Here is an 11853-nt window from a genome sequence, read left to right as displayed (position 1 = left end):
AACAGGACAATATAGGTACATACGGTACAATCCCTCAATGTAAGTTGAAGTTCTCAATTCATACTGGGAAGGTCAACATTTCTGGAAGGTAAAGCAGGGGATATTTAAATATGCTGCACAGTTTCATAATAAGTTGCTCGCTTTCAGTCTCAGTGCAATCAGGTGATAAATCAGGTGTTGACTTTCCAACTGGTGAGGACAAACACTGCCTGGAACATCACTTCAGTTTCCCTCCCTGGGCCCTGCCCTGGTTTAATCACAGTTTCCCACTCACCGCAAGCAAAAAACAGAAAGGTGAGCTGGATCGGGTCTAGGCCCAAAACGTCAGCCTTCCTGCTCCTCTGATGCTTCTTGGCCTGCTGTGTTCACCCAGTTCTACACCTTGTTATCTCATCTCCTGGTTTGTCTGTTTGACAACAGCACTGTGTCAATTCACAAATTATGTTTCACAGTGTTGTTATGATCCTCACTGCTTTTATGATTGGATGAGTTAAATACCAGGGATAAATCTGGCTTAATAGCTCACAGTTTTATTTTTAATTTAACATTGTTATCTTTTTATGAAACTTAAGCACATTTGGTTTTGACAATAAAGCACAATTTTATTACATCTCCTGCCAAACCTAGCACTTTGCAGTTACTCAATGTCCTGACAAACTTTCCAAACTGTATAGAATCAGAGAAGCCCCACAGTGTGGAAGCCTGCCTTTTGGTTCAAAAAGTCCACACTGACCCACAAAGTACCCTCTCCAGATCCATTCCCCAAACATCTAACCACCGAACATGACAGGCAATTTAGCATGACCAATTCACCTAGCTTGTACATCTTTGGACTGTGGGAGGAAACTGGAGTACCCAGAGGAAACCCACGCAGACACGGGGAGAACATGCAAGCTCCACGCAAACAGGCACCTGAGGGTGGAATCGACCCCAGACCCCTGGTCCTGTGAGGTAGCAGTGCTAACCATGAGCCACCATGCTGCCCCCCAAAAATCTAAATTGACCCTTGCAGGTTCAACTTAAATGCTTCTTTTCACTGATTTTCCTGTGAGATGTGAAGTATTTTCCTTGAGTATTCACACGATTGAGAGATTACACTTCCTCATGTTTTAAATAAGCAGCAGCATCCAAAACCAAATACATCTGGTCTGGAAGTTTTCACAGACTGAAATCTTTACAGTCAGGCAATGTATTCTCTTAACTGCTCTGCTAAACCTTCTTTTCCGGGGAAGATTATATTTGCGTCTGACTTCAGTTAACTCTCCTTTGATCTGAACCCAAAAATGTTTGAACTGTGTTCCAAAACACTTGTTCATGCTTAATTTATTTTTGCTCACTCACAGGTCAAAAGCCTTGCAATGTAAACAAACATCCAATCGCACTCCAGATCGCCTCACAGTTCTCCGACACTGTGTTCAAATCATGGTTCCAGAAAGATGGACCTAATTGTTTTTTGAACCTCTTCACAAATGTAAACCAGCACCCATATGTGGAGAAAGTAAGAACTGCTGATGCTGGAGTCAGAAATAACACAGTGTGGAGCTGGAGGAACACAGCAGGCCATGCAGCATCAGAGGACCAGGAAAGCTGACGTTTCAGGTCAAGACCGTTCTTCAGAAATTCTGAAGAATTTGTCTTGTCATTTCTAGTCTAAGTTCTAAGATATGTGATGTTGGTCTCTTTAGCTTTGCTTCTTGCTTTTCTGATCTATGGTTGCACTGTGTACAGTTGTAAAGTCACTTTGTTTTCTTCATTTCTCTATTCTGTAACTAAGAATTGCATCTGGGTAATCTATACCGAGGATTGTTTCATATGTTGGTAACATTGTTACATTGCAACTAATCTTGTAACTGAGGAAGCTATGCCTAGGTACTTTTGTACCAAAAGTGGTGCTGTTCGTGGAGAGTTATAAACTTTTCATTCTACTCATTTGACTACAAGTGACAATAAAGCTGATTCATTCATTCAGATGGTATCTACATATAAATCACACATCTTTGATCATGTGGTGAACAGACTAGCATGTGATCTTCTATATGCCATGGAATGGCATACACAAGTGAACAGGGGCACAGCCCAAGGCCTCTGTGATGCCAATAGAAGTGACTCCAGTTCATTCAGGCATGTACCCATTCCTTGGCATCCTTACCAGCATGTTGTGCCCTCTTGTGGACACTGCAGAAATTAGCATTATCTGGAGAGAGACAATGACTGACAGAGACTCAAGATTCACCAGAACTAAAGTGAGTTTGTAGGTTTACAAGCTGTGATGTAGGCTATACAGTAGATTGTTCTTGGACTGAGACTGGGCATGGTATCACAAGGAAGTTTGACTGTGCAATTTGGAACATTATCAGTGTTGAGTTTTACCAAGTTGGATATAAACATTTTATTTCAAATGTACAAATTGTACGCTACATGAGTCTTAAATCCGCTACAAAGAATTCAAAACAGCTTGTATACTTTGGGAAAATATCGACTCCTAGTCACTGAATAAAGAAGAATGTTATTTAAATCAACCACTCACACCACGTTCTCATGCCTGACTATTACCGATGTGGAAAAACAATTTCAATGAGGAAGCAGGTGATTCATTTTCAGGTAAAGAAGTTCTAAAACTGTAGGTGAACCCTCCTTAACTGTTCCTACACATCATCATGACAGCAACAAATTTCACAACCTAACTTCAGCAAGGCGTTCAATCAGGTTCTCCACAATAGGCTATTGTACGAAATGCAGAGGAATGGAATTGTGGGAGACAGAGCAGTTTGGATCAGAAATTGGCTCGCTGAAAGAAGACAGAGGGTGGTAGTTGATGGGAAATGTTCATCCTGGAGACCAGTTACTAGTGGTGTACCGCAAGGGTCGGTGTTGGGTCCACTGCTGTTTGTCATTTTTATAAATGACCTGGATGAGGGCGTAGAAGGATGGGCTGGTAAATTTGCAGACGACACTAAGGTCGGTGGAGTTTGTGGATAGTGACGAAGGATGTTGTAGGTTGCAGAGAGACATAGATAAGCTGCAGAGCTGGGTTGAGAGGTGGCTAATGGAGTTTAATGCAGACAAGTGTGAGGTGATGCACTTTGGTAGGAGTAACCAGAAGGCAAAGTACAGGGCTAATGGGAAGATTCTTAGCAGTGTAGCGGAGCAGAGAGATCTCGGTGTCCATGTACACAGATTCTTGAAAGTTGCCACCCAGGTTGACAGGGCTGTTAAGAACGCATACAGTGTTTTAGCTTTTATTAATAGAGGGACCGAGTTCCGGAACCAAGAGGTTATGCTGAAGCTGTACAAAACTCTGGTGCGGCCGCACTTGGAGTATTGTGTACAGTTCTGGTCACCACATTATAAGAAGGATGTGGAAGCTTTGGAAAGGGTGCAGAGGAGATTTACTAGGATGTTGCCTGGTCTGGAAGGAAGGTCTTACGAGGAAAGGCCCCTTGAAAATGAATCGGACTTGAGGCTGTTTTCGTTCGAGAGAAGAAGGTTGCGAGGTGACTTAATTTTGAAACATATAAAATAATCAGAGGGTTAGATAGAGTGGATAGGGAGAGCCTTTTTCCTAGGATGGTGACGGCGAGCACGAGGGGGCATAGCTTTACATTGAGGGGTGAAAGATACAGGACAGGTGTCAGAGGTGGTTTCTTTACTCAGAGAGTAATAAGGGAATGGAACACTTTGCCTGCAACGGTAGTAGATTTGCCGACTTCAGGTACATTTAAGTCGTCATTGGATAAGCATATGGATGTACATGGAATAGTGTAGGTTAGATGGGCTGGAGATCGGTATGACAGGTCGTCACAACATCGAGGGCCGAAGGGCCTGTACTGTGCTGTAATGTTCTATGTTTCACATTTAACAATCACAAATAGGATTCCTTCTCATTGTTATCTAGTTCTTCACTTCAGTCACCAAATCTCTTGCTTGCCAGTCAAACATTGCATGTTTCAGATCATCATCACTTTCTTCATCTTTACTGGATTCATCTTCTTCAATCGAACTATCAGCTTCAAGTGGGAGGAATCCATCCATGAGTTCATTGACCTCTTCAGTGATCTAGAAAGTCAAAGACATGGAGACTCATTAATGAAATGATTGGCTTTGAATGGAGATCATGCAGGAGGAGTGTTGATAACCTCACAGAGCTGCATTCCACACATTCCGTAAGTTTAGCAAAACGGGACATCAAAGCAGCACTGACAGTCCATCCTCATGTGTAATGTTTGACTGAAATAAAGGGATGGAGAAAAATAACATGAATTCCTTATTCCACAGTTCAGTGTAAAGGTGAATGAAGAGCCTGAAGGTGATAAAGCATTCATCTCATCTATTGTACGACAAATAAAATAACAGCACATTTATACGTGCCCTGCATTTCACGTGGAATGATTGGATAATCTTCTCTGATCATTAAAATCTTTCAGAACATCTTCACCAAGAAGGGAGTGGATTAAACATTCCTCATGTTGGCGGAGTTTACTGGTGTTTAATTGAACCATCCCAATCAGAAAGTTCTCAGATTCCATTAGCAGCCTGATCTGATTCACTGGCGTAGAGCTGGATGAACACAGCAGGCCAAGCAGCATCAGAGGAGTAGGAAAGCTGATGTTTTGAGCCTAGACCCATTTCTGAAGAAGGGTCTAGGCCCAAAACATCAGCTTTCTTTCTCCTCTGATGCTGCTTGGCCTGCTGTGTTATCCAGCTCTACACTTCGTTATCTCAGATTCTCCAGCATTGGCAATTCCGACTATCCCTATGTTGTAAATGACTGTTGTTCCAGTACTGATCCCCGTGGAATCTCCTCTCATCACAGCTTGACAACTCGACAAAAAACCATGTCCCTACTTGCTTTTTGTTGCCCATTTGCCAAGTCTCAGTCCATGCCAATACCCTGCTTCCAACACTGTGGGCTCTTATCCGATGACTTGACCTTCTGTGAGGTACATGGTCAAACATCTTCTCAAAATCTTAATACAATACAATGGTATCAATGTGGACTTCACCAGTTTCAAAATCTCCCCTTCCCCAACTGCATCCCTAAACCAGCCCAGTTTGTCCCCTCCCCCCACTGCACCACACAACCAGCCCAGCTCTTCCCCCACCCCACCCACTGCATCCCAAAACCAGTCCAACCTGTCTCTGCCTCCCTAACCTGTTCTTCCTCTCACCCATCCCTTCCTTCCACCCCAAGCCGCACCCCCATCTACCTACTAACCTCATCCCACCTCCTTGACCTGTCCGGCTTCCCTGGACTGACCTATCCCCTCCCTACCTCCCCACCTATACTCTCTCCACCTATCTTCTTTACTCTCCATCTTCGGTCCGCCTCCCCCTCTCTCCCTTTTTATTCCAGTTCCCTCTCCCCACCCCCCTCTCTGATGAAGGGTCTAGGCCCGAAACGTCAGCTTTTGTGCTCCTGAGATGCTGCTTGGCCTGCTGTGTTCATCCAGCCTCACATTTTATTATCTTGGATTCTCCAGCATCTGCAGTTCCCATTATCTCTGCAATACAACTAATGGTTCCCCTCTATCCACTCTGGTTAAGGCTTTCTTGAAAGACTCGAAATAACTAGTTAGGTAGAATCTCCCATCCATGAATCTTCCTTTATAATTGATCCCAATACTTTTTCAAGTCTCAATGTGAGCCAAACAGTCTTCAGTTATTTGTTTTTTGCCTCCCTCTCTTTTTGAATCAGGGTCTCACATCTGCTGTTTTCCAACCCTCTGCATTTCACCAGAACATAGGCATCTTTTGGAAAACTATAACGATCTCTGTGGCCAGCTATTTTCAGATCCTATCATGCAAGCCATAAGGGCAAGAGGGCCTTTGTGTCCTTAGCCCCATTAGTTTGATTAATACCTGCTTCTTTAAGAATGGTGATAGCATTTATTTCCTCCCCACACTCTTTAGTCATCGTGGAATGTTTGAAATATCTTCCACCGTGAAGATTGATATAAATTATTTCTTCAGTTGCCCTGCTGTTTCCTTGTTCCCCAAAATTGACTTCCCAGATTCATTTTCAAGGGGCTTATGTTCACTTTTACGTTTTGTCTATTTAAAGAAGCTCTTATTGTCAGTTTTTTTAAAAATATGCCTGGCCAGTTTGCCCTCGTAGTTTATTTTCTCTTTCTTTACTATCGTTTTAGTCCTCCTTTGCTAGATTCTGCATTTATTCCAATTTTTAAGGCTATCCTTTGTCTCTGACCTCCTTATATGCTTTTTCTTTCAACCTCATCAGCTCTGATCAACTGAATGACAGAGTCAACTCCATGACCTAATGGCCAAATCTTTCTCCTGTTTCTTTATTGCTCTTAGCAATTTTTATAGAAAGCATTTTATTCAGATGCATCACGCATTGGTATGGAACAGCCCTGTTCAGGACCATAAGAAGCTGTAGAGTGTTGTGAACACTGTACAGTCCATGGTGCAAAGCAACCTTCCATCCATTGACTCTACCTACACTTCTCACTGCCTCGGGAACACAGCCTACATGATCAAACGCCCCTCCCACCCTGGTTATACCCTCTTCCAACCTGTTCCATTGGGCAGAAAGTGCAAAAGATTCAAGAACAACTTTTTCCCCGGTGCTATTATAATTCTGAAAGAACCTCTCAAATTTCAAATTTAATGTTGATCTCACTGTTTGTGCATGTTCTTTGCTGCCATAACATTGTATTCCTTGCTCTGTTCTATTACCCTAAACACTTTGTACCGTGTGATTAGCCTGTACTGCACACAAAACACAACCTTTCACTGTGACTGGGTACATGTGACAATAATAAATCAAATCAAATCCAGCCCAATCCAATCCAATCCAATCCAATCCAATCAAACCAGTTTCATAATGACCAGAATCTAATAGATCCCAGACAAATTATCTTGTACACACCAGATCTCCAAACTGGTTCATTACCACAGTTATATGTGTGTATCCCGTTGAGTACTCCAGATTGCGCTGTTCGATGTATCGCATATTGTCCTGAAGCTCTCCTCACCCTGAACAAAGACATTAAGCCAATCAGACTTTAGAATTTCATTCATAAAATCAGAGAACAATTTTAAAATGCCTGAAATAACATTTTTCAGTTGGGTTTCTATCCTCCCATCCATACCAGTGAAATTTCACTCATTCCTCCACCTATGACCCCATACACATGCACAGACAGAGTAACATACATTTGATCTCCCAATCTGAGAGCATGACGCTGAAAGTGAAGGAGGAATAAATAGATGTATGAGATTATGGGTCTGGTTTAATGCCCTCTCAGTTGATGGGTTTGAAGGCGGTTGATACAATGGTCCAGCAAGCTGCCTGACCTGATGCCCCAACACAAGCACAATTACCCATGCTGTGATGCTGATGTTGAGCAATCCTTGCACCAGTAGGGCAACTGAGGACAATTTAAATTGATATCCACTTTGGAATCTCATCACCTTTCTGCAAAAGAGTCTCACCTTTACTGGCAGTGCATTCCAGGCCCACACCACCCCATGTGGAAAATTTTCCCCCACTTCTCCCTTAAACTTTTTCCCTCTTGTCTTGATTCTGTGCCCTCTCATAATTGACCTTTTCACCCGAGGAAAAAGCCTTGGATTACCCATCTTATTTATGCCCCTCCTCATACCTATTCAGAGACCACTTTGGGTGGAGATGGGAAGAACACAACCATCTATTTTTAGAGATAAAAAGAGCAGGGAAAGAAAATTCAATCGACAACAAGTGTTAAGGGTGGGAGAGCTTGACAGTAAGAATCAATTTCACCTCAACCTCTTCCATGGGATGTAGGGATAACCGTCTGGGCCTGCATTTATTGCCCATCCTTTGTGAAGGCGGTGGTGAGCAGTCTTCTTGAGGCGCTGCAGTCCATTTGCTGCAGTTAAACCCACAATACTGTTTGGGAGGCAAGCGGCAGGATTTTGAGCCAGTGAAAATGAATAAATGGAAACACATTTCCAAGTCAGGATGGTGAGTGGCTTGGAGGGGGAATTGTGATTGGTGTTTCCACATCAGATCTGTTGCATGTATCCGGCACAAGACAGAAGAGTGAACGTAACATCATAGAATATCAAATCTGATTTGGCCTTGAGAATCATTATTTGAACTTTGCAGCTCATTTTAAATAAAGGTAATTATAAAGGATTGAGTTGCCCACAAAGGATGGTGAAATAACATGCAAGGTAAGACAATAAGTAAGCAGTGGCAATGCACCCTCTGTGACTAACTATGGAACTTGAAGATGATATAAAATTGAAAGAAAATTATGACAGTCTCGGAAAATTAGTCAGAGGGCAGGAGATTGCAAAGATTTTATGGAGGCTTTTTCCGTGCAAAGACAAAAGTGTTTTATCACACTATCTTCCCAGACTCACCTCATGACCTATGTACCACACTCCTAAGGCTCTTCGTATTGTCCATCTCGCCAGATGAAGAAGACATTGGCACTTTAGGGACCTGCCTATCTACCTTCGAATTTTTTACTTTTGGGTCGAGTGCTGACGGTTCTGAGCTGCCCTGCACGAATTGTGTAAATTGCCGCAGACATGTCACACACCAGGAAACTGACACCCCTCATTACTCACAGGAACCTGGATACCTTGGTGGATGGGGATGGGCACACGGTCACTGCTGATGGAGCATACCCTGAGATACTAGTAATTGATATCGAAGACGGATGACCAAAAAAAGCAAGCAGTAAGCCAGAGTTACCAGGTAACCCCACGCTGACTTCTACATAGGGAATTGCTGCCATCCAGTTTCTACCCAGCGTAGTGGGGAATCGGAATCTGCAAGTAAATGACACAAGGCTAACCAAGAATGAGATGTTCATCTGTGCCACTGCATGCAAATGGGTCTCTTGCTGCATGTTCATGTAAATCTCGTTCTACACTGTTCCTTACTTGGTTGGAAGGCGAGATGTTTTGCTCTCAATGTCGGTACTGTCCTATCTGCTGATATTTTGTGATGTTCTCAACTTTCTCATCAATGGCCGTGTAATTCAGCAACTGGGAAGATTTAGGCTCCAAGCAGAACTGGAAATCGAAGGGCAAAAGGGAGGGGGAGAAACCTAAGACAATTGCGATCGTTGGAGAGAATAATACTGGGAAAACGAAAGGCTGACAACCAGCCTGGGGTGCTGGTTGTTTGTATCTGAATGTCTTAAATATAGCTGGTGCAGAGATAATGATTATGTTGGTAATTACTGAGATTCCTGAAATGTTCCAGCACATTGGAAATTGCAAATGTAACGCTTCAGTTAAAGAAAGGAGGATGCATTTATGTCATTGTATCCATGTCATTGAGAAAATGCTAGAATACATTACAAAGCAAACAGCAGCAGTCCATTTTAAAAATCATCATGTAATCAAGGAGAGTCAACATGGTTACATCAAAGGAAATTATATAATTATTTGAGAATGTAACCAATAGGGTAAGAATATGTAGCCCACCTGTAACATGCTTGGTTGTCCAATAATCTTCAACAAAGTGCAGCCAAACAAGAATAACAGCATATATTGATGTCGTGAAATTTCAACCCAGATAGAGGACCTGCTAACTAACAGAAAACAGAGAGTTTTTACAAATGGACCATTTATAGCTTGGCAAATTGCAGCAAGTGGAGTGCTGTAGGATTCGGTGCTAGGGTCCCGTCTCTTTACAATCCATATAATGACATGTTAAATGGACAGAGTGTGCTGTAGCCAGATCTGCTGATGATGCAGTGATAGTTCAGAATGGAAGTTGGGAGCAGGACTCAGACAATCTGCAAAGAAACATGCCCAATTCGATGAAGCGACAAAGAATTGGCAGATAATGTACAATGTGAGAAAGTGTGAGGCTGTCAATTTTAGTGAGAAAAATAGAAAAGCAAAACATGATTAAATGGGAGAGAATGCATTATACAATGGGCAGAGGAATGTGGGTGCTTTTACACATGAGTTTCAGAATGTTAGTGTGCATGTAGAGTGAATAATTGGAAAGATGAAAGGAACATTGTCCTTCATTAGAGAGGGACTGGGGGGATGAAGTATAAAAGTAGCTACACTTGGCTATACCTGTATGGGATATTGGTGAGACCACACTCTAGAAACTGTATAATGTTGCTTGCCTTATTTAAGGAGTGATGTGTTAACATTGGGGGCAGTTGATATAAGGTTTATTTAGTTGATGCCTGGGATATGATGGGATAAAAGTTTGAGCACTTTTGGGCTTACGCTCAATGGTGTTTAAAGAACTGATTTTATTGAAACAGCTAAGATTCAGAGAGGGCTTGATGGGATAAAAGTTGGGAGGATGCAACCCTTTCAAGTGAAGTCCAGACAAATTGGGCGCGGTCTTAAAGGAAGGTGTCTCTCGCTTAAGATGCAGATGAAGAGGAATTTCTTCTCTCTAATTCCTTTTCATTTATGGAATTCGCTTCCCATTGAATTGGTTTAAGGCTGAGATGGACAGATCTTTGATCTGCAAAGCAGTCACATGATATGTGAGAGGAGAGATCAAATTACTGCAAACATAGGGTTCCAGTAAAATAAATAGAAATAGTTTTAATTCAAGTGCACTATATCTAGCATATGATTAGGTGCCAATACGCACATTATGAAAAAAGCACTTGGCTGTTCCAGATCTTGAATCGTAGCCAAACACCTGTGAAAGAAACCAAATATGAGAACTATTTTAGTGATAAGAAATCATGAAACATACAGTGCAACAAATTGGTTAAGACTTGTTTTTGCAGACACCCAATGAACAAAGGCAGTCCGTCTCTTTTTGCCGCTGTGGCAAGTTATAATTCCCGTATATTAGCTAACACCGAGAAAAGGTAACCATCTTAGGACACAATCGGTTTAAGTTTACCACCAAAGCTCCCCTGAAATTTGAGACAAAACAATAAACTGAAACAATACTGTTATTCTATTTGGTTGAATATCAGTTGAGGTTTTAAGATAGACATAAATGTTTTGTAAGAATCTAAAGTAGAAGCCTTGTTATAACAATTTTGATATTCTGTGGTATACTATTCAATTCCAATGTAATTTGAATGTATTAGAATGGAGAAGATAGAACATAGAACAGTACAGCACAGTGCAGGCCCTTCGGCCCATGATGTTATGCCGAATTTTTACCCTAATCCTAAGGTCTATCTAACCTCCACCTCTACCTTACTATCATCCATATGCCTATCTAATAGCTGCTTAAATGCCCCTAATGAGGCTGACTCCACGACCCTGTCCTGCAATGCATTCCACGCCCCGACCACTCTCTGAGTAAAGAACCTACCTCTGACATCACCCCGGTTATCTACCTCCACTCACTTTAAAACTAAACCCCCTCATAATAGCTACCTCCTCCCTAGGAAAACGTCTCTGGCTGTCTACTGTATCTACACCTATATCAAGTCACCTCTCATCCTTCGTCGTTCCAGGAAGAAAAGCCTGAGCTCTCTCAATCTTTCCAAGTCAGACTTTCCTTCCATTCCAGGCAACATCCTGGTAAATCTCCTCTGCACCTTTCCCAACACTTCCACATCCTTCCTGTAATGAGGCGACCAGAACTGGATACAATACTCCAGACGTTGCCAAACCAGGCTTTTGTATAGATAGAGCATAACTTGACAGCTCCTAAGCTCAATTCCTCTATTAATGAAAGCCAACACAGCATACGCCTTCTTAACAACTCTATCCACCTAGGTGGCAGCTTTCAGAGAACTGTGGACATGAACCCCAAGATCCCGCTGCTCCTCCACACTGCCAAGAATCTTTCCATTAACCCTGTATTCTGCTTTCAAATTTGTCCTTCCAAAATGAATCCCCTCACACTTTTCAGGGTCAAACCCCATCTGCCACTTTTCAGCCCAG

The sequence above is a fragment of the Stegostoma tigrinum genome, chromosome 30 (genome assembly GCF_030684315.1).
Source record: "Stegostoma tigrinum isolate sSteTig4 chromosome 30, sSteTig4.hap1, whole genome shotgun sequence".
Classification (NCBI taxonomy): Eukaryota; Metazoa; Chordata; class Chondrichthyes; order Orectolobiformes; family Stegostomatidae; genus Stegostoma; species Stegostoma tigrinum.
This window is presented reverse-complemented; position numbering follows the sequence as displayed.